Below are 623 nucleotides of genomic sequence, written 5' to 3' on the forward strand. Positions count from 1 at the left end.
TACAGTCCCCAGTTTAGGATGTATACAAACGTTTTTTCCCGAAAATAAATATGTTTACCCTCAAATTATATTTCACTGTCAAAGAAAACGTTACCTTACTACAAGTATAACTCAAACAATAGTGTTTTCTAACACATGAGATACGAGTACTGGTCGGAAACGGAGTACGAAAAGAAAATATTAAAAAATACAAATGAAACTTTATCGCAAAAAAGCGAGTAAAAACGCCCGATGATGTACAGAGTGTAATCCATACCCGAGGAATAGCTCAAAGGAAAAGGTAGAAAACAAAGAAAATCATGATATTCACAGGTTATTTTCCTGAGTATTTGAGGATCAAAGAATAATAATTTTACGAACTTCTTACAATCAGATCGTCATCATACGAGTTGCCAAATTCCAAAACAAATGTTGTTATTATTAAGCACTCTATGAGGACAGATAGTGCCCTTCTACCAACATTGCTGTGGGGCAGTCAAACGGTAAATTTGCCCTGACTGGAGCCAAGGTACCTGAGCCTGCCAAACTAAAATGCCTACATTCTCTGAGGGTATTAAGGAGAATGTGTTGGATCAGGTTTCAATCAACTCCATACACATCATCTCATACCTTTGCTTGCAGAG

The sequence above is a fragment of the Penaeus monodon genome, chromosome 30 (assembly GCF_015228065.2).
Source record: "Penaeus monodon isolate SGIC_2016 chromosome 30, NSTDA_Pmon_1, whole genome shotgun sequence".
Taxonomy (NCBI): domain Eukaryota; kingdom Metazoa; phylum Arthropoda; class Malacostraca; order Decapoda; family Penaeidae; genus Penaeus; species Penaeus monodon.